Genomic DNA, 23,584 nt, shown 5'->3' with positions numbered 1-23,584 from the left:
TCAGGAAAGAGGGTACATCTTGCACAAGGACTGGGAAAGAGAGCCTACATCTTGCATGACAACCGGCAATGCATGACAACCGGCAAAGGGGACTACTCCTTGCACTGACATCAGTAAAACGGAGATTGGTCACTCACACAGGCCGGAAAAGAAGGAAGACCCCTCGTATAAGGAGCTGGAAAGATGGGCCACATCTTATATAGCAAACAAGGGGAAGGGATCCATTGACTGGAAGCACTTGCCTCAAGCCCTCTCCGCAGATATCACCCATCCGCTCCAAGTCCACCCATAGCCGCCCCAACACGTAGTCATCGCATTGTTTCACTTTTAAAGTCACACTGCACTATTCTGAAAGCAACATGTGCATGCAGCGGCGCACTAAAAACCCTGCCCAGTACACGCCCTACCTCTCTCCACCTGAACAGCAGGAGACGTGACCCCTGCAGGTGGAATCCATTCACAATCACACCATTTCTTTCTCTTGGCTAGCCTCCAGCCCCGCCTCCCACGAAGGCACCCTGCCGCAGCTGCCATTCCTTCCATCCTGTTCCCCGACCCCCTTGCACCCTTTCCCAAATACAAGCGCCTCCCCTTCGAGAGTCCCCCTGAAACCCATTTTCTGCATCGAACATTAAGCTGCCCCTCCCCCTTCACCATAGATTGAAGGCCCCTTTATATACAATTGTATCTCTCTCAGTTGCAACACCTGTTGCAGGTCAAGAGACATCCCCCCCCCCCAAAAGCGCCCCCTTCCTGTCACCCTCGGCACTGAGTTCACAGCCACACTGATCTCAAATTTTTTAGTGGATACATTTATTTATTGTATAGTTAATAAAAACCTTAACAATTTTCATAGAACGGCATTCTGCAAACATTAATTTAAAATAAAAAAATAAAAAGATTAAAATTTACATTAAATTTCCATAAAAATTTACTGATCTCTACTCTCGTCTTCACCCAGCCCCACCCCCTGCTCAGGAACGGATACCTGTTGTACGCCTGAAAGTGGTCTTTGTCCAGTCCACACCCCAGCCTCGAGCCTGCTGCCCCACCTCATGCAGAACCGACAACCTGTAGCAGGATCCCCCCACACACACACGTATCACCAATTCCGCCTCCTCTGGAGCTTCCCACCCCGCAGAGTCAAGAAACAACCGAGGAGCCCCTGCCTCTCCCACCTCTGCACCCCCCCTCCCCGGGCAGAGCTAACAAAGGAACAGCTGAGGTGCCCCCCACATTTATAACTGCACAGCCCCCTGCAGAACCAATGAACAGCCGAGGTGCCCCCCCACACTTATAACAGCCCCACCTGCAGAACCAAGGAATAGCCGAGATGTCCCCTCCCCCCACACCTATAACAGCACTGACTCCCCCGTAGAACCAAGGAACGGTCGACCCCCCCACTCAGGACCCCCTCTCGAAGAACCATGAAACCTTCCTCTCGTTTATCACTAGGCACCCTGACACCTGCCGTCCCCACTCCTGCAGGACTAAGGGTTTGCATTGGATTAGAGAAGCCCACCACCCAAAGAGCTGTACACCTGCGGATGCAGTACTGCCGCTCCCCACTCTGGCCCTGCTGGAGCACCCCATGCTTACCCCGCTCGCCTATAGGGGCAAAGGCAGTTTCCAAGCAGGTGATCTTGCCCCACCCAATAAACCATCAACCATTCCTTAAAAACAAACCTTTTCATACCATATGTTCAAGCCCCTTTAAAACCAAGCACCTTGTGAGTAGCTGTGGGACAACCCCAGTGCCCTCTCGTCCACCATTATAAAACAGCTCCCCCTTGGCACCTCGCATCTTTTGAGGCCAGTACATTCGACACAGCTAGCCTTCTCCCCCACTTGATCACCCTTTTACTACACACAACCTTAAGTCCTCACGACCATCCCACCCTCACTCACTCTGTGCACCTCCCACCACTGCAGCTCGTTTCCAGAGACAGTCAGAGCCCTTTCTATCCCCCTTCAAACCCAGGTGGTGCTTCCCATTTGATCACCCATAACCCCCTTCAAAAGTTCACCAGCCTGCCCGCAACCAACTGTTACTGTCACCCTCATCTGTCCGTCAGTCCCCACCCCTTCCTCCAAGCTGTGCCCCCCCCATCGTCCAACTAAAAATGGGGGAGCTGGATAAGGACGTCCTGCTGCTGCCTCCTTTCAGGCGAGTTTAAGTAAAGGGGCCAATCGCCATGGGTGTTTACAAATGGAAACTTGGGGGTACTAAGGAGGGGCTAGCCTGTTTACAAATCAGACACCAGCATTTACAAGGACACTAACACAAGCCAATGGCAAATATGGGCCGAGAGTGGGTGGAGGTTCCAGTATATACTCCACTACAACAAGTCACCCCTGGAGCAGCGCATGCGCGCTGACTCTAGACTCGACCTAAAAACATGGGAGCTAGTCACCTCCCACACCCAGGAAGTGTTACTAGGAAAAAAAACTGAGTGAGACCGCTCACACACAGGTTGCTAAGCACAAACACTCCCGAACGGGTGGAATAAACACTCAGACGGAAGTGTAATCACACTGGCAGCAAGAGACCTAGGGCCAGATGTAGGTAATTCTATTTTACCGATTCATAAATACCGAATTTTACCGATTCGGTATTTATGAATCGGTAAAATAGAAGGGGGGAGATTTAGGTAAATTCGGTAATTGAATTACCGAATCTGTAAAAATCGGTATTTACCGAATCGGTAAATACGGATTCGGTAATGCCCATTGATTCCTATGGGCCTTGAAGCCCATAGGAATCAATGGGCATTCCCGAATCGGTATTTACCGATTCAGTAAATACCGATTTTTGCAAGGGTGCAGGGGGTGTCACTTTGACACCCTCCAGCACCCCGAATACAGGCATGTGTGCCATGTGGCACACAGACATGCCGTAAGGGCATGTCTGTCTGTCACATGGCATAGGTGTGCATGCACACATGTGCATGCACACCTGGATTCGGTATTTTACCACCCAATTGGATTGGGTGGTAAAATACCGAATCTGTAAGGCCTGTGGGACTCAGAAGAGTCCCAACTACATCTTGCAGTTACCGATTTGATAAAAATACCGATTCGGTATTTTACCGATTCGGTAAATTTACCGATTCGGTAAATTTACCGAATCAGTAAAATAGGGCCCCTACATGCCAATTCTTAAATACCGGTCGGTAATGGCCGAAATCGGCCGTTACCGACCGGTATTTTGGCTCCTACATCTGGTCCCTAGTGCAGAAACATGAGTAATGGGAGGTATACTACTGTCGCACTAGGGACACTACACAAACCTCTTGAACTGGCCTCAGCCATAAACTTCTTCCTCATTTATGAATAAAATTAAGCTCCACACAAGCACATATTCATAAAAGGTGGCATTTCGTGCTCCAATTTTAGCGTAAACGACACATTTTGTACCCAAAACATGTTTCTAGGATTTCTCGTCTTCATGCAAAAACATAAAAGAAGAGCTATTTTCCCAGTCAGCAATGTAAAGCCATGGCCTTTGGAACGACATTTCTGAACATCCCGTGCCAACTTTTTTCAATACTAATCTAATCCGGTTGTTCCATTTACGCTTGTTCAAACATGCCGGACTTAATGAAAAGGAAAATAAAACGTCTGAAAGGCATTTGATATGGGAGTTGCCAGAAAGGAAAAGGCCAAAAACGCCTGGAACAAGAGTATCAGCAGCTGAGCTAACAAATTGTTCCCTTCACTGTAGTAACACGAATAGGCGAAGAAATGTACTAAATGACAACTTATGTGTTATCCAATAAACAAGTGACCTACAATGTGTTAGAATCACATTGTGTGCTATCTGTACCGGTCTCTTCATTTTTATTGGAGAAATAAGAGTTACTACACACGGTCATTGGCTTGAATTTTTTTTCAAGAAAGCAAACAATGACCCACACAGTCAATTTACTTACAGTTGGAAAGACCCACATGTGCAGTGCTCAATTGAGTTACGTCGCGCAAGCACCTATGCAAACTTGGGGAAACTCTGGTATGCATGGACGATAGTTTTTCAAAACAAGGGGCCAATTTTTGAGTTGGGCCAATCCATTCGGAAACTATCAACTAGTGTAATTTTTCCACATATTTTTCATGACCCAGGGCTTATGACTGTGTCAGTCTCTATTCGGGTTGTTGATTGCTAGCAATTTTAGACATCTGCGCATGAGCCAAACTCCATGCTTAATTTGTCAAAAAAATAAGGGCCCTAATTATGAAGGCCTGCGTCACTTTTGCGCTGCCGCTGTGTAGTTACGCAGCAGCAGCGTAAATAATGCACCATGTTGCACCATATTTATGAAGTAACGCATTTAGGCAGATGTGTTACTTCGTAAACCCCTGCTCTACATTATACCTGTGTCAGGTATAATGTATGCAGTGTGGGGGTTCCACCGCAAGAAAGGGTCGTCGGAGTGGCACAGTGAAATCAATGAGATTTTGCTGTGCCACTTCTAGGATGCCAATGCATCAAAACCCGACGCCTGTCTCATTGCAGGCGTTAGGGTGATGCAGGTCCTTTTACATGGGGCTTGCCCCACGTGAAAGGAACATTGCTGGAGTTGCATCACGCTTTCCGACACAACTCCAGCAATGCGCCACTTGTGCACCAACAGATACGTCAGTGATACTGACTTATCTGTCATTCCTTGCGACATGATGCGTCATACTGTAAATATGACGCATTATTGGTGTCGCAAGAAGGGCGCATTGAGAAGTGTTGCATTGCTGCTTTAACACAGCGATGCGCCACTTCTCATAAATGAGGCCCTAAGTGTCAGTGCACTGGTTAGGATGCCACTCCAGCTGCACCACCCGTTGCCTCTACCAGAGCTGCCAATGATAGCACCAACACGCTAATTATCAGCATATTCTTATGAGGTGTGGCGCAGCGTGCAGGGCAACTGACTCTGGAACTCGGGGGCTCAAGGTTCGATCCCCGGTGCCGGCAGAAGATAAACCCAGCACCATGTGACTCTGGGCAATAGTTCGCTTAATCTTCCCGCCAGCCCCAGCGACTTGACACTTTCAGGTAATTATTCGCGCTTTACAAATACTGGACATTTTACACTTTAAAAGTGTGACAGTGCCAGGCATATAAAAACGGCCTTGGTGGTAGGTGTTAGTTATTTTTATTGTATATTTAATTCATAAACACCTGTTGTTCTCATTTCTAAATTCGACTGATAGTGCCACCATGTGCAGACTGTAATTAGAACAGGTGCTGACAATTAAGTGCTGGTGCCGAGCACCAGAAACCACGGCTCAAATTAAGCACTGGCCAAACTGTGCGTCAATTGCTCTAGAAAGACTTTGCAGAAACTCCGCCTTAATCTTCTGACTATTTAATAAGTCACCAAAATACATTTGGAGACATGTCTTTTCAAAGTAGCAGTAAAGTGGAATAAGCTTCTCCTGGCTCTTTTCTCACTCAATCAGAAATTCAGGAAAAAACTAAAATATCTGATTATTTTCCATGTAAGCATAGTGTTATAAGGATTGTCATTTCTTCTTCCCACCAAGGAATCTAGGTGTATGTGCACTACCAAACAGTCTTTAGCATAACCTAAAAGGAGTTAGGGGCATATTATCAAGGACCGGTGTTAAAATTATCGCTGTTTTATCGACAGGAAACTGCCAATAAAACGGCGATTTTTTATTTTTTTATTTCTTCACCCGAAGAAAGCTTTGTCGCTGCTTCTGCACCATCTGGGTGGTGAAATCTGGGAAAAATGAGAGCATTGCATTTATTATCGAAGGGGGGTCCCTGCACGTGCCGCCTGTAAAATCACATCTCTATCTCGGAAGTTCAAAACTCTCGCAATCATCGGGCCTGCCCCCTGGCACCCTGTGGGTGCTCGATTGTGAAAAGGTTACTCAGTCCCTTGGGCTTGAGATGATTAAGGACTATGTCCTCCACAAATAGGTCAGGTGCCGGGCCCTCTGATTTTTTGGGCACCCCAAGAATGCGTATGTTGTTACACATAGCCCTTCCCTGCAACAAGACTTTAGATGTCTGTAATCCAAAACTAGACGATATATATTGTCTGGTTTGGAAACAGGAAACAAAGGATTGGTCATTGATGAGGTCCAAGTTTCAATCACCCCTTGGTAATCAAGTTGATCTAAGATCTCCCTGACCTGTTTTTTAGTTTCTTGCTTAATTGGATACGGTCTTTGTGCAGTTGGCTGATTTCTTAACTGGATTGTGCGGTGAGATGTGTCCTCATCCAATTCTACATTATTCTTGTATAATGCTGAGGCTCGGGCAACTGCCCATTTCCTGGCATAAGTATATTTTAAATGTACTGGAACATGGTTTGAGAAGGCTGGCATAATGATGTCTTCGATAAATGTTAGATTTGGGATAGGGCGTAGGCACTCCTTTTATTCAAGTTTGCCAGAAACTTTCTCTGTGTAGTTTTGTAGTTTATGATTCCGTTGGAAGATATATATAAAAATTCAAAGCATAGTTTCTGGTAATCCCATACGATTCCACAGTTTAAATTTAGAGTGAACTCTTTCACTCGCACGTTTTCCGCACATTTACATTAATACCACGTTTCCCTTCAGAAACGGTGAAGCTCCACTCACAAAGGCAACATCCTGTGTATTTAGACACGAATTTTGACACTACAAGATGGCGGACACTCTCACCCAGAGTCTCCAGTCCGTCTTTCAGTTTTAGTAACAACTCAGCTGAGGCAAATATCAGCGCGAACCCGGTACAATCACTCGATCGTCGACATTGAGCACAGATCTACAGACTGCGCTGGAAGATATAAGAAGGCCAAAGCATTGTTCCCGGTAAGCTTAATTCGAACTACACGCTCCCATAGGTTAAAGTTAGAGTGAACTCTATCACTCGCCCGTTTTCCGCATACTTACATGAATATCACGTTTCCTTTCAGAAACGGTGAAGCCCCACTCACGAAGAGCAGGTAACTTCATAGCGAAGCTGCGCCAGTTTTTGCACAAGTTCTATCATTGTCACAGGTTTTTGATACAAACCCTTTTCATGTTTCACGCAGATTTTTAATCCACATGAAGTTTGTTTAAAGCACAAAACATAGTGTCTACATGCTCAAGTTTCACCAAATCGGTGAGTCATTGAAAATACATTACTACTCTCTATATCTAACCAGAATGTTCCGCAGGCATCATGCAGATTGAGGCACTTACATTAGGATGAGAATGTTATAGAATTGGTAATTATTTAATGACGTTACCAATACCCAGATATTGATGATTGGATCTGTATAGACTATTGAAAATGTCAATACTAGCTGGTTGAGAAAGCTACAGAATTGATGATTATTGAATGACGCTACCAATACCCAGATATTGATGATTGGATCTGTATAGACCATTGAAAATGTCATTAATAGCATACAGATATTGTTGTTTATTTGGAAATATAAACTGGATATACCATCATCTAGTAACATAATGTACACGTATGAGCCAGGTGAGCTCAAGTAATAGTGGCTGATGTTTAGAGGTTAAAAACTAAGTAACATAAAAATTGTGAGAAACAACTAATGTTTATAAAAAAAATTTGTTTACAGAGGCCCCTGAGGAAGGGACAAGGGTCCCGAAATGCATCGGGCCAATGAATTAAGTGAAGGATGTATTTGAAGGACATAACGATCATCCTTACAGATATACACTTGTATGAAGTTAAATACAAAATATGAACTATATAAAAAAAGCTATAAAGCAAAATGAAATGAATCTGAATGCAAAAGATCGTTTTTCTTGAAAGTTGGCTTTTTGAAAATAAATTCAACAATTTAAAACAAACTGTGGAATGTTGGAATAATTGGAACAATCGGATAACTATAGAACAGGAGGAAATATTACCAAATTAGAGCTGTGCGCCAGGTAGGGTCGTGATCGTGCTATCACGTACCATTTCAGAAATAATGATGTCTTCGCCATGTGGGCACTCCCTGACAAATTCTGGTGGCCAGTCCCGTTCTGCTAGAAGTATATCATAACCCTTTGAAAGTCGCTCCCAAAAGAATGCTTTCACTTTTCTTGGTCTGTCTCCCTCCATCCGGAGTGTTATTTCATATAACCTATGTGGAGAACTAACCCTGGTGTCTGCAGTCTCAACTTGATTGTCTTCATTCAGGTCCACTGTCTCCAGAAGTCACTTCAGGTTCTGGCGAACTATTGATACTTATGCTGCGCTGTCCAACATTGTCTGAGCCCATTCTCCATTCTTGAGCTGTGTTCTCATAATCCTCGGCATGTCTGATCTTAAGACCTGCTACTTTCTTCTTGGAGAATTGAGGTTTTGCTTCGCTTTTCTGAAAGTGTTGACGATCTCTGGACTTCACGAGTTCTTCTTTTTGATCTGACCGTCCTCTTCTTTTGAATGTCTGTGATGATGTCTGAAAGGTACAAGAGGAACGTGTATCAGTATCTTGATACCTGTTAGGTTTTCACAAATTATCCCTATTCCTGAGGTTATACATCCTTTCAGAGGGCTCCTTTTGAGGAGACCTACCTCGGGTTTGAGAATCTTTCTCTTTTGAATGTTTGTTATTTTCCCACTTCTTTTTAGATGAGGTAGGAGTGTTTTTAGTAAAGGCCTTTTCAGGACTTTCAGGCAGTTGTGGTTTAACTGGTTTCCCACTCAAACTATCTCTGCCTAATTCTTCATAGGATTTTTCAATTATTCTGGCTAGTTCTTGTGGTTGTTTTGTTACATCAAATTCCCTTAATTTCTGGCAGATTGCCACTGATGGTGCTTCTCCCTTAATGTTAGATAATATTATTGTTGAGACCTAGTTGAAATTTTTCAGTAACTTCATACCTAAATTCAGAGCAGGTTCAGCCCCGTATTTGTTTTGAATCTGTTTCAGGACGTCAGGTATTACCACCATAGATGGAACGCCATGTGTTTTAGTGTAGATAGCAGCAAGGTATGTGCCCCAAGTGGTGCAGTCTTCCAGATGTAGTGTTATCCCCATTGGTAAAGAGATTTTTAGAATTCTGCTGGCATTAGGAAATACTGCTTTGATTTGAGTCATTTTTTGAGCTATCCACAACGGAATTTGTTCACGTTTTATGGGCAATTTTTCCATGACTGCGTGTAAAGTCTGTGGTGTGATTTTTAATGTATTGCCCTGGTGAGGGGTTTGTTGTGGAATAACTGATGGTGGTTGGACTGTGAGGGTCCGCATGACATATTGAACCAATTGTCTATAAATTTTGATTAACTCTTTGAGTTGAGTGAGTAATTCTACGTCCGACATCTCTTCAATGTCAGGATGTGGCATATAGCCAGCTAAGACCAGTCATGTTGCTCCTGGTCTACCTAGTGGACTGAGCCTGGTAATGTGATTTAAATGTTTTAGGGTGCCTTTAAACCAGAGCTAATGCTCCTGGTATGTGAGTGGAATTTCAACATCCTCGAAAGGAATATATTCCTCAGGTGCTTCATCTTCTTTGTAGAAGTGAAACATTTTTGTTACTGGTTTTGATTCTGGGAATATTATCCATGAGTAGAATACCTCTGTCTGTTGAGATTCATGTGCCTCTATCACAAAAAATGCTCTACCACCTCTTGATGTTATGCCATGTTTTAAAAGTTTTAGAGTGATGGCTCTCCTTAAATTTGGAGCGATAGTTATCGCATTTTCACCGGTTTCATTAAAATCTGTATAATCAAAAGCTACCTCGACATTGTCGGGTACAGCCTCATTGTTAGTGCCGTTTTCGGACATTGTTTAATGAAACTTGCAGAGCAAGTTTCAAGGGAACAAAGATAAGGTGCACAATATTTTGAAACACTGTATCCTTCAATGTTGAACAAACCAAAAATCTAATACATAGGATTTTCATCCTACTCAGCTATGGCAGATATTATCCCTACCCACTCCAGCCGTCTTATGGAGTTTTATGAGTAGGGGTCTCTGAGAAAAGCACGTCTGAGTTACTTCAGTATCTGGCGCAAAATTAGTGCCTTACCAAACTGTTGGGCGCCATGTAGAGTAGTTCCTGTATCCCTGATAGGTTCTGCACATTGGAATAATATACACTATATTTTTGACATAGGACTGAGGTCAGTATGTCTCTATCGAGTACATTAAAGTTAATTACTTGTGTGTGCCAGCTAACTTAGAGGTCACTAGAAACTTCTAGAAAGAACAAGAAGGGATTAGTTTCTGACAACCGCATGACCATGACAACTTTGTTTCCCTTAGAATCAGAACAATCTCAGAATCATGGAAACAATAGATAACCGTTTCACTCAGTTAATCGGGCATGCTTCGTGTCTACAGAGTTGCACAGAAATAGATAGACGGGCGTTTCAATAAAAAGGGTTTATTGAGCAGTCTTATTTCTCATGCAAGAAATATGAACTGCCACAATCGTACAGAATGTGAAGTATAATACGAACAGTGTTAGCAGTAGGATCAAATAATACTGCAAGAGCATGGTATGTAGCTATGACATATATTCATAAAAAAACATACATAAATAACACAGGCTAAAATACTCATCTGGTTCTTCTACTAAAATATTCCTACCCCAGTGTACCTAACCTAAGTGTAGTATGAGGGAAGAAGTAGGTGCTGTTCAGCTATAATTTAGTTTAGCTATAGTTTAGTTTAACTATAGTTGCCAAGAGTCTCTCTAGGTTCTAGTCTAGTCTAGTCCTTAGAATGAGAGACGTTGAAATCTCTTTCCCGGGTCTCGATCTCTAACACCCCGCAAGGGGAGTCAGAAACACTGGAGCTGGATTCTCGGCGAGGAGGATGGCAGCGCCTGGTCAGTAGATCAGTTGGGGACTGGACTTCCTTCCGAACTTGCCGTGGCGAGCCGCGTTGTGCAAGTAAGCAGTCGAACCGTGGACCGAACCATGGTTTGCCATGGCAAGTGAAGGCATATTTATACCTTGAAAGTGTTTAGGAATGCCAGTATTTACCTAAAAGTCAGGCATAAGAACGTCATGAATGGACCCCTAAAGAATAGATGTTCATGCATTATAAATGAGTTCTTGGAGAAATCAATATCCAAGCAAGGGGAAGTCCTAAAGGCTTAAGAGTCTGGTTTTCCAAGAACTCATTGTGACGTAGATGAACGGATGTAGGTGGCAATGCCTGTATTTGGTTAGCATGAGCAATGCCTAAATAAGGGCTGGATTTCTATGCCTAAATAAGGGCAATGTGAATTGTACCTATAAAAGGGCATAAATCGGGAAATTCATACGGAATCTAAATCAACACACAACACTTTGGAAATGAAGCAATCACTACAGGCCAACCCCCAAGCAGCACGCAGCACAGTTTCTCTGATTCTTCTTCTCAGCAAAGGGTTGTCTTGATTCCTAGAAGTGATCTAACGTTCTAGGGTCTGGGTCCCCCTTTTTATAATACAAAAATCCTTTATCTCTGAAGGCATAGAGTTTCTGTAACTAGTCCAAACAAGTTCTGGGTACATTCTGCCAGTGCACAACTTCTTGCTTTATCAGTGTGGGCCAGGGTCATCAGACACACCACAGGAGGTGGAGCCAGCATTGTGGAAGGCAGGCACAGCTCTATTCCGGCCCGGGTGCTACTCCTCTCACCACTCCTAATGCAGATGGGTCTATTCAGCCTTGTGCTGACTCACCCTGTCTCCTGGTGTCGCCCCTGCCCCTAATGGTTGCTCTGGCCCAGCTTCACTGAAATATTTATTTTATCATTCTAAGTTCAGGCATACTAAAATCGAATTTCTACCTAGTTCCCTGAGTTAGTTAAGATTATAAGATGTTATAATCAAACTGCCCATTCTAGCCTACGGGAACAGGTAGCCTTGCAGTATGAAAAACAAAATTGGCTGTAATTCAAGATCAGGACATGACACACACATCAGGGCATGTCCTACATTTTACATACAATGCACCCTGCCCATAGGGGTACTTTGGGCCTACCTTAGGGTGTCTAACATGTAGAAAAGGGAACGCTTGGAGACTGGCAAGTGTGTGAACTTGCCAAGTCGACATGGCAGCCGCAGGCTGCACACAGGCTCTGCAATGGCAGGCCTGAGCCATAGGTTACAAGCTGCTCCGGTGGGTGGCGCAATCACTGCTGCAAGCCCATCAGCATGGCCTGGCAGTTCGGTGTGGACTGTTCCCATAGGGCACAGGGTCAAGACTGATTTGCATATGGCTGGGTAAATCTGGGGTGGCGTAGTGGGCAAAAGAACGATGGATTTAACCCAGATCTTTTGACTGGGGAGAATGTTTGGACTGTCAGCATTTCGTCCATCATTTGTTTGCTGTAACACTTTTCGCCTTAAGTGGGATGGGTATGCCCAGACGTGGGTCCCTTGCTCACTGTGCCACTGGATTCAGGCTAGCCTGGCTGAAGAAGGGTGACATACCCTGAAACTGGTCCCAGGATTCTTTTTCCGGTCCAGGGAGGACCTGGCCTGGCAGTTCGGTCTGGACTGTTCCCATGGGACACAGGGTCAAGACTGATTTGCATATGGCTGGGTCCAAACTGGGGTGGCGTAGTGGGCAAAGGAACAATGAATTTAACCCAGATATTTTGACTAGGGGAGAATGTGTGCATTGTCAGCATTCCGTCCATCATTTGCTTGCAATTTCCCTCTGTAGCATCTGAAACAGTAGGCCCAGATGCAGAAGGACAAAGGAAACAAAGTCTTTGTGTCCCTGAGGCTTCAGAACAGGAGACATGCTCTACTTCAAGCCTTTGGAGATCTTCCTCGAACAGGGGACACAGCACACAGCAAAGTCCTTGTCCTTTCCTTGGCAGAAACAGCCACTGCAGGCCACCCCGGACAGCACACAGCAAAAGGGCAGTACATCTGCTTCAGTTTCTTCAGCTCTCCTCCTTGGCAAAGGGTCATCTTGAATTCCAGAAATAATCTAAAAGTCTGGGCCCCACTTTTTACAGTCAAACTTCCTCTGTTCTCTTGTGGCAAGGCGGGTCTGTGCTCAGTCTAAACCAGCTCTGTCCTCTCTGGTGCAGCTTCCCAGCAGGATCTGGAGACAGCATTGTGTAAGGCAGACCAGGCTTATTCAGGTAAAATGCAATCTCCTTCCCATGCTCAAATGCAGCCCAGGTCTATTCAGCCCTGCCCTGACTCATCCAAGAAATATAGGACATACCTCAAGTCCCCCAGTGGCTGTCTACAGTAAATGCACATCTCCAGCCCCTGTCACGCCAAAGTCAGTCACTCCACAAACCAGGAGAGGCACACAGTCGGTCTAAGCATGAAACTATCGACTTTCTAAAAGTGGTATTTTCAGTCAGAGAATGTAAAATTCATACTTACTAAAAGATGCATCTTTAGATGTTGAATTCAGGCATATTATTCTTTATCTTCCAATATGGTCCCAATGGAATGTTATATTTATAAGATGTTACAAATAAACTCCCATTCTATCCTATAGGGCAAATAGCCTTTCACTGTCAGGACATGCCTCACTCAACATCAGGACATGTCCTACTTTTCAAATATACTTAACCCTGCCCACAGGGGTACCTTGGGACTACATCAGGGGTGACTCACATGTAAGAAAAGGGAAGGTTAGGGACTGTCAAGTTGGTGTACTTACCAGGTGAACTTGGTAGTACTAAACTGCACAAAATCACTGCAATGGCAGGTCTGAGAACTCTTTGCAAGGCTGATTGTGTGGGTGGCTCAATCAGTGGTACAGATACTCTAGCAGCATTTGAACTGTACTAGGGAATTATAGTAAATCAAATAAGCCAATTATGGAACCACTAATCCATGACAACAATTTACAGAGGGAGTAGTCATACTTTGGCACTGGAACAGCAGTGACAAAGTGCCCACAGCATCTAGACCAACAAAAATGGAGTCCAACATACTGTAAAAATATATAATGCAGAGGCAGAAATACAGTAAAATGCCAAGGATGCCATGTCTAACACATGTCCCCTCCAGATGAAATGTGGGGCGTACTACCCACCCTTCTGGGAGTTCTCTTCACGAAGGCGGAAGAATCAGGACAGACCATCAGCATTTGCATGTTCTGTACCAGGGGTGTTTCACCATAAAGTCCATCCCCTGTAGGGAAATCAACCACTTCAACAGTTTGGATTCTCACATCTCATCTGCATCAACCATCTGAGGGGCTTGTGGTCTGTCTGAACCTGGAAGTGAGCCCCAAAACAAGTAGTACCTCAGCTTCTTCAGCGCCCAGTCCCCAGAATAAGCCTCACACTCATTCTCACTCCACTGTTCCCGGGAAAGTAACCTCCTACTTATGAATGCTAGGGGTTGGTCCATGCCCTCCTCATTTAGTTTCGAGAGTAAAGCTCCCACACCATGTTCTGAAGCACCACAATTCCTGTGAAAAGTTGGGTGCCTTGAGCATGGGTGCCATGCACGTGGCAGATTTCAGGGCATCCAAAGCTTGCTGATAGGTGTCAGTACAGTTCACCTTCCAGGGCTACTTCCTGGAAGTCAAGGGGGCAACAATGGTGCCATATTCCTCAACAGACCTTCTGTAATACCAGGTGAGGGCTACAACGGCTCTCACCTCTGTCTGAGTCATAGAGGGTTCACAAGTCAGAATGGTATCAATCTTTGGTTGTAGAGGTGCCACCTGACCACTCCCTACCCGGTCTCCCAAGTACACCACTGATCCCTGCCCGATCTGACACTTGCTGGCCTTGATCGTGAGGCTGCCCTCTGCAGAACCTTAAACACTCCCTGGAGGTGACGCAGATGTTCCTGCCAAGTGGCTCTGAACACTGCAATACCATCTAGGTAGGTGGTACTGAAATGCTCCAGCCCGGCCAACACCTGATTGACCAACCTCTGAAAGGTGGCAGGGACATTCTTCAACCCAAAGGGAATCACTGGTAGTGCCCCTCTAGTGTTGAAAATGCAGACCTCTCCCATGCCCCATCAGTTAAGGCAATCTGCTAGTACCCCGACATTAAGTCAATCGTACTGAGGTACTTGGCAGCTTCCAACAGATATATAAGCTCATCAGCTCTGGGGATGGGGTGCGCGTCAGTCCTCGTGACTGAATTGAGCCCTCAGTAGTCCACACAGAAGCAGAGTTCTGGGGTGGCTCCGGGTGAGGCAACCTTTGGGACCAAGGCCACTGGGCTGGCCCAGTGGTCTTGGTCCGGCTGTTTTAGGGTTTAATCAGCCCTAGACCCAATATCTTGGAGACTTCCTCCTTGATACTAGATTTTACCCTGTCACTCAATCTGTACATTTTGTATTTTACAAGAGGACTGTCCCCAGTGTCCACATTATGGACACACCACTGAATGCCACCAGGGTTCAGGGAGAATAAAGCAGCAAACTGCCCCAACAGTTGGCGGCGTCACTCTGCTGCTCAGTAGTCAGAGCAGGTGAGGTTTACAATGTCCACTGACCCATTGTGATCTTTGGCAGACAGCAGGTCAGGAAGAGGCTCTTCCATTCCATCATCTGTCGCTAGGAGCATGCCCACTTCGGACCTCTCCAAGTGAGGCTTGAGTCGATTCACATATAGGACCCGCAGAGGGTTCCTGGGAGACTGCAAGTTCCCCAGATATGTGACCGTACTCTTGTGCTCCACCACCTCAAATGGCCCAGTCCACTTGTCCTGCAGAGCACAAGGCTCCACTGGGGCCATGACCTACACTTTCTGGCCAGGTTGAAACGTGACCAGAGAGGCATTATGATCATACCACTGCTTCATCTCTTCCTGGCTGGCTTCCAGATTCACCTGAGTAATTTGTCTGAAGCGCTCAGTCTAGTTCCTGAAGGCCAGCATGTAGCTATATACATCCTGGGGAGGTTTAATGGGAGCTTTCTTTCAGCCTTCTTTGACCAGACTCAGCGGTCCTCTTACAGGATGCCCATACAGGAGTTCAAAGGGATAGAACCCTAAGGAGGGTACCTCCCTGTAAGCAAACAACAGGCATGGTAAGAGGATGTCCCACTTACAACTCATGGATTCACCTAGACCAATAATCATGCCCTTCAGGGCCCGGTTAAATCTCTCAACCAGCCCGTTACCTTGGGGGTGGTAACGAGTGTTGAACCAGTAGGTAACACCCCACTCCTGCCACAGTGACTTCATATACCTGAATATGAAGTTTGTTCCCTGTTCGGATATCACCTCTCTGGGTAACCCCACACAGGAGATGATCCCCATCAATGCTCGACCCACCCCTGGGGCTATCACAGTCCAGAGAGGGATAGCCTCGGGGGACTGGGTGGCATGGTCTACCAAGACCAGGATTAACCTGTTGGACATGACTGTATTGGGGTCAGATGGCCCCACAATGTCGATGCCCACCTTTTCAAAAAGGGTGCTGATGACAGAGAAAGTTTGGAGAGGAGCTCTGCACTTCCTCCCACTCTTACCACTTTCCTGGCCAGTTTGGCAAGTCCTACAGTGAGTGTCAGAATCCTTGCGCATTCGACCAGTGAAATTGGGTGACAAACCTTTTAAAGGTCTTGTCCTGCCCCAAATGTCCTGCCAAAGGTACATTGTGAGCTACACCCAGTAGGAAGGCTCTGAAGCGCTGGCGTACCACCAGCACACGGGTTGACCCAGATTCAGCAACCTTAGGCTCACTATACAGGAGACCATTCTCCCAGTAAATCCAGTGTGGCCCAGACTGATCACCTGCTGCCTGGCTTGCAGTCTCCTGCCACAAACCAACGAGACAAGGGCATTCCTGCTACTTCTGACAGAATTACTCCCAGAAGGAGCCCCCTTCCTGCTGCCAACGGGTCAGCTCAGGCACGTTCCCCAGTTTGGCCACTTTCTCCCCTGTAGGCTTCAAGGCATCCCCCTCGAGGTCTGCCTCCTCCTGGACCATGGGAACTTTGAGGGCTGGTTTCATGCACCCCCTGCTCCTTTCATTATGGTAGCACCTGGGCCGTTCTTGCAGGTTCCAGAGCCTCTTGTTTGCCCTTACAAGCTTCCATAGACCGAATGTTCACAAACGCCCACTCAGGCAGACCCAACATCTCCAGATTAGATCTTTGCTCCACCTTCTCCCATGGGGACTCTCAAGGTCAATCCCTAGCAAACAGTCTACAGGCATGGCTGGTCTCACAACTACTTTCAAGGTACCTGAGATACCCCCACTCAAAGGGAACCAGTGCCACTTTGCAGAGGCACTCTGTTTTGTCAGCTGAAACTACTCTGCAAAGTATATTGGGGACCACCTGCTCTTCAGACACTAGCCGACAACTGAGAGCTGCCACACTTGCTCCAATATCTCTCAGAGCCTGCACCGTATTTCCAAGTGTTAGCAGGCAGGTGGGTCCTTGGGACCATCTCACTGTCTCCTAGTGAGACAAGGGTCAATCCTGCTGGCTTCAACACCTCCTGGAAACCAAACTCCTCCAAAAAGGCTACACTAGTTAACCCATGGGGCGGTGTTCCAGTGAGTGCAGTGGTTGCTTTGGTACACTCTGGATCCCCCACTAAGTGACCCACCTGACCACAAGCAAAACATTTGCAGGGACCATTGTCTGCAGGCTTACCCGAAGAGAACCATTGTCTCCTACCACCGAGGGACTGGGAACGTTTTCCCTTGGTTCCCTTGATAATTACTTTGTGGCCCTTGTTGGGACTCCTTTTGTTTACCCTTGTCCCCTCACTCTTATGCTGGGGACCCTGCCCACCCTTGGCTGAGTCTCCCACATGCCCTTTGTGGAAACTGGTACGGACCCGTAGTCCGCCTCCACAGCAAGCTTCCTTGGGTCAGTCAGCTTACTGTCAATCAAATGCTTGCATAGCTCTTTAACCGCATGCGTGTAGCGGCTTTTTTCGCGCTGTGCGGCTTTTTTTAAAAAGCAGTGTTACATGACGAGCTGAGCTCATCATGAGCATGCGAGCGGCGCAACTCATGACGAGCTCAGCTCGTCATGAGCGTGAAAGGGGTTAAAACATTTACCAGACAAGTGCTCCCATGCCATCAAATCACAGAGCCCCTGAAAATCATTGACCTGGCTACCCTTCACCCAACCATTAAGTGGTCTGCAGAAATAGGAAACATACTCTACCCAAGTGTTAGATTCAAGATAGGCTCTACATTTTTGCCTATACTGTTCTAGGTTCGAGCAATATCACATGGTCAAGGCTTCCTTCCTAGGAGCATAGGACATCATTTCCTCCTCTGGTAAGGCTAGCAAAGGGTACCTCCCTTCTTCCACAATACGGCTCCACGACCCCGCTCCCCAGTCTCTCTCAGGGATTCTGTGGGACCTCATTGCTACCTCATACCCCTTGAACAACTGACAAATATCCTCACTCTTGACATAATCTTTAATCAACTCTTTGGGGATGTACACCCTTCCTTCTCCAGGCACTGATGACAAGCTGCCACTATTGAAATGGGACCTCACACTCTTGGCCTTTATGTCCAGCTCCTTCAAACCTCTCTTGTACTCTAAGCATCCTCTTTTCTTCCAGGACCAGTTTCTACCTCTCTCACTCCAATTCCTTATCCTCCTTCCCCAGCCTGAGCTTTGTAAGCTCCAACTCATGCACTATGCTTCTCTCTCTCTCTCCTCCAGCTCCTCTGGAGACTGCCCCTTTGAAGACACGCTGCTGCCCCTCCTGGAGGGTAACCTCCTTTCAGGCAGGCCAAATAGCCCATCCTGCTACCCATATAAATTCTCAGCCTCCACCATAGGCTCCTCAGTATGCTCACTGGCATTCCTTGATTCCAACCCGGCCCATAGCACCTTTTGGTATTCCTCCTTTATGATGAGGACTCTTACTGAGATTTCACATTTTTGCTGATGGCTTTCAATTGTGGCACAGTGCAGGTTTCAACCCTATCCTTTTCAAATTCAATATCCACAGATGCAATTGATGCTTGTCTTGTCATGGTGAAAATTGGCAGTTCACAACTTGCAGAAAATTCCAAAAGAAAAAGTTCACCAGTGGTATGCACTTGCGTAACTGTCTGCAGTATACTAGTAGAGTGCACCAATCACTGTATGTAAGGCACAAATGCAAATCCATATCCTCACCACTAACCACCAATGTTAGAAATGGAGGACTCTAGTTGGCGATGGTTTGCACCTTTGTCCAAGTAGGAACCCTTCTTCCTAGTTAGAGTAAGGTGTATACACTTCAAAAATAACCCCTGCTCACTCCCTTGGTAGCTTGGCACCAGCAGACATGCAGTCTGTAATGCATTTGTGCACACATACAGTACTACAGTGAAAACACTATAAATGGACATCACACAAGTTTAGAAAAATAAGTAATCTTTATGTAAACCAAACAAGACCAACATGACACAAATCCACAATATATATTCCAAGATATCCTCAAAAATAGGTTATTCTCACAAATAAATCTTGTAGCAACAGATAAATTCAACTGGAGCTATTACAATGTCATGACAGAATAAAACTCCCAAAGTACATTGCTGACTTTTAGATGCCCGGCTTGGGGCGTGGATTCACATGACCTCCAAAAGACAGTACCTTGGCAAACGATGAAAACAAAGATAGTGCACGGTGTCGCGCATGTGATGCTTCGTTGGCGCCGGGAGGCGTTGATTCCTTAGAACCACAGGGGAGGTGATGCTTCGGTGCCTTAAGACCCCAGGGGAGGTGAGGCCTCGTTTCCTTACTGTTGTCGGGGAGTTGAGGCTTTGGTTCCTTACTGTTGCTGGGGAGGTGGGGTCGCAGAGGCAGGAAGTCATCAATTCCTTACACTGGTGTGATGGAGATAGATTCAGGAAGTCACCCACGTCCAGTATCGGCTCTGCGATGAGGAAGTACTGGCATCAATGAGGTTGGGTTTGCGGCCTCGGTGACTGCATCGGAGTTGACACGGTGCAGCAGCGGCAGGCGGAAGACCTGCGATGCAAGTCACGGCAGTGCGTCATGCACTTCACGCGTGGTGCCCATGGCGCCATTGCCGGTTGCGCCATCGCTCGCCGGTATCGGTGTTGCAATTTCCCTCTGTGGCAGCTGAAACAGCAGTTCCAGATGCAGAAGGACAAACTCTTTGTGTTCCTGAGACTTCAGATAAAGAGGCAAGTTTTACTTCAAGTCCTTGGAGATCTTCCTCAAGCAGGGGACACAGCACACAGCTTTTCTTGCCATTTCCTTGGCAGAAACAGCCACTGCAGGCCAACCCCAGACAGTAAAAAGCATAGGGGCAGTACTTCTCATTCAGTTTCTCCAGCTCTTCTCCTTGACAAAGGTTGATCTTGAATTCCAGAAATGATCTAAAAGTCTGGGATATGGGCACCACTTATAATAGTCAAAATTCCTATGTTCTCTTGTGGCAGAGAGGCTCTATGCTCGGCCCAAACCAGTTCTGTCCTCTCTGGTGCAGCTTCCTGGCAGGAGGTGGAGACAGCATTGTTTAAAGCAGACCAGGCCCATTCAGGTGAAAGAAAATCTCCTCCCCCTACTTTTAATGCAGCCCAGGTCTATTCAGCCCTGCCCTCACTCATCCAGGAAAGGCAGGACACACCTCAATCCCCCCAATATGTTGTGTTAATGTTATGGGGGATTTATAAAGCGCGCAAATACTCCAAGGAGTGTCCCGGCGCTGGGAAAATACCCCTTGAAAAATAGTTGTCTACAGTGAAGGCCCATTCCCAGCCCATGTCACTTCAAAGCCAGACAGTCAATCCACAAACCAGCAGTGGCACAAAGGATGGCTAAGCAAGAAATTACCTACTTTCTAAAAGTGATATTTTTAAACACAGAATGTAAAAATCATGCTTACTAAAAGATGAATCTTTAGATTCTGAGTTCAGGCATACTAAACTTTAACTTTTTTTTGCAGAGTTTTTTATAGCACGAACTTGACCCGCAATCGAATCGGGTATCGGAGCGCTTTAAATAGCACCATTTACGTTACATGAGGACACACATTCATTTTTGTTAGGTACAGGGAGATTAAGTGATTTGACCAGAATCACAGGATGCTCAGCGTCGTTACCGAGACTCAAACCCAGTTCTCCAGGTCCGAGGTCGAACACCCTAGCCATTAGGCCAACTCCTCTCCCCATCTGGTCCCAATGGAAAGTTATATTTATGACATGTTATAAATAAACTCCCATTCTATCCAATAGGACAGATAGCCTTTCAATAGTGAAAAAAAAATTGGCAGGATTTCACTATCAGGACATGCCACACACATCAGGGCATCCTACCATTCACATTCACTGCACCCTGCCGACAGGTGTACATTGAGCCTGCCTTAGGGGTGACTCACAGGTCGACATGGCAGTACTAAACTGCACACAGACACTGAAATGGCAGGTCTGAGAACCCTTAGCAAGGCAGCTTTTGTGGGTGGCACAATCAGTGCTACAGACCCACTAGCAATTTTTGATTTCATAGGCTTTGGGCACACACAGTGCACTGTACTAAGTACTTAGTAGTAAATTAAATAAGCCAATTATGGAGCCACTAATCTATGACAACAATTTACAGTGGGAGCACTCGCAAAACGGAGTCCAACACACAGTAAAAATACATGATGCAGAGAAAAAAATACAGGGGAAGCCCACACCGAAAAAGCCAGGTCTAACAGTGTCTCAATTCAATATTTTGATAAGTTGTGTTGTCCCTGTATGATGTCAGTTTCAAATATAATTAATTGACTAGATTAATCTGAAGTGCCACAGAGATGTAAGCAAGACTGGGCTTAGGGAAGAGCCTGGAGGTACTCCCTAAGAGATGAAAGGTTGTGTAAAGCTGATTGCAATCTTCCACATGTCACATAAGCCAGCCATGCGTTTCACCAATAATGCCATTTTCTTGTAATTCCGCTACACCCATTCCGCTCCACCCACCCACAGAGTCAGTTCTTCAATATCCACCTATTCTGTGTGGCGGGAACTACACCATATTTTTCTGCCCTGTGATTTCAGCTGGAAAAAATGCATTACGCTGACTCCGGCAGCAGCCAGGCCTCATTGCCTATTTCTTTTAATGGGAGGAGGAAGGGGGAAAAACGTTCCCCTCCCTTCCCTCCCACTCCTCATCCCCCATAGCACCCAGAGCAGTTAGTAAATATATGGATTAAACCCCACGGACTTCAGAATTGTGTGTAGGTTTACAACTGGAAATATGGGGACCCTACAGTAATTACAACTTAGTGGTAGATACACTGCATACAGGTTTACGATGTCCTGAGTGTGTGTGCTATATGTTATCAATAATATTATGGGGTGTAGCTATCCTAAAAATCCTAATCAAATGAAAAGGTGAATCATAGAAGAATAGTCATCTTAGAGAGGGCAATCCTCACCATAAAAGCCAGAGGGACTCTCCTCTACAATCCTACCTAATTCCTAATTTTCCAGGCTTTATAAAATATTGAATGTTATTAGTTCCTTATCTGAGTGTTACACTTCTAGTCCCAAATACTTGAAGATGTGAGGGGGCCATCCAAGAGGGGCTGGATCAATTTCCTTCTCCATAATCTCCTTCAGCAATAAGAGACATAACTTTCTCCAGTTAACTTCCAATCTAGTTTCTCGTCCAAAATTGTACTTTAGGGTCACGTCTGTGTAATAGTCCACATGTAGGGATATAACCTATTTGCGCCCCAATATCCTTCGTCCCATACCAATACCATGAAATTTAAACCTATGTGACATTGGTTCCTTTATTAAGAGGGAACAGTGCTGAGGTCAATCTGTATCCTTGTCTAGAGCCACTTTCAACTATCCAATGCACCTGTGCCATGGGGTGCGCATACAGGTGGGTTATCCACTTTTTTTTTTGCTGCCCAAATTCTAGCTTTGCCAACACTGCCTGTAAATAGGTGAAACTCATGGAATGAAATTACTTTTCCAGTGCCATTGATAGACCTTTCTTGGGAACAAAAGACATTGATTTGATATGATGTTGTATGTGATGGCACAAAGCCGTTTTGATCATGGCGAATTAATACATTCAGTTTGCCAAGAATTTGCACATGGCTCTATACTCCAGGTTGAGTAAGGAGATGTCTGTAAGATATCCTCTTAAGCTTAGCTTTTCCAGACTTTTGCAGGACTGTTATCACCCTCCAATTGTGGTGGAGGAGATTCTTCTTCTCGCTGGTATTATATAAATCTAGCAAGCTGTGGCAAGATTGCCTTTAGTGGTCTTTTAAAAGTAAGCCATCAGATCAGGGAGGTTTAGTTCTGCCCATCTGTCCTATTGCTTCTTGAATCTCTCAAATTGCTATTCAGAGGAATAATGCTTCAATCTATTGGGATGCCATGATTGAGTAGTAATCTTTGACAATGTCATTTATTATCGGTTGTGTGTATACTACTTTCCCTGTTTGAAATCTAAGTCTAACATATGCGTTAGAAAATGAGTGATTAGTTGTTTGGCCTGCACAAGCAATTGGTCTACATTTGCCTTCCACTGTGAACCAAAAATCCTTTTGTAGGACTTGACCCTCATAGGGTAGTGAAGCAGAGCAGTCCAAGGTCTACTCAAGGGAGGTGTTGTGGGCTAGTAATCACAATTCACAAATACACAATAACACTCAATAAATGATTGTCCAATCTGTGCTTTTTCTTTTGAAAAAAGGGAGAAAATCAATTTCTTATACACACACTACTCAATA

The sequence above is a fragment of the Lissotriton helveticus genome, chromosome 2_2, assembly GCF_964261635.1.
Source record: "Lissotriton helveticus chromosome 2_2, aLisHel1.1, whole genome shotgun sequence".
Lineage (NCBI taxonomy): Eukaryota > Metazoa > Chordata > Amphibia > Caudata > Salamandridae > Lissotriton > Lissotriton helveticus.
This window is presented reverse-complemented; position numbering follows the sequence as displayed.